We start from the raw sequence: 517 nt of genomic DNA on the forward strand, positions 1-517 counted from the left end.
TTGTATTTTTATTGTAGTAATTTATTTCTTTAATGATACTTAATGAAGTATATGTATCAAGTCAGTTGCTACAATTGTTAACATAGAATGAATAAGAATCTCTCTTTGAAAATGCATGTTGCCTATCAGCATAATTAATCCCTGTTAAGAACAATAAACATCAAGATGGGTTTAGAGGATTTACCTTGGGTTGAAAGGAGTTATGTCTGGTTTAGAACAGATACATGATTCTAAAGAACTAGACTGAGTAATATTGGTTGCAAATTTATTTTAAGTACTTAAATAAGAGCATAACCACCAGCTGCTAACAGGTAATTTGCTATTTATGTTTATCAGAGGTGAAAGTAAAACTTTTCCATTTAGTAATACCTATTCAAATTTGTAAGAATAACCCAAAACAAATTCCAAAATTACATTCACCCAATCTGAATGATTTACCATAATACAAAGGAGAGAATATTTGAAAAAAGGTGATTACAACTTCTCCCATGCTATAAACATGCCTAGGAAATGGTAA

The sequence above is a fragment of the Penaeus monodon genome, chromosome 33, assembly GCF_015228065.2.
Source record: "Penaeus monodon isolate SGIC_2016 chromosome 33, NSTDA_Pmon_1, whole genome shotgun sequence".
In the NCBI taxonomy this organism is placed as follows: Eukaryota; Metazoa; Arthropoda; class Malacostraca; order Decapoda; family Penaeidae; genus Penaeus; species Penaeus monodon.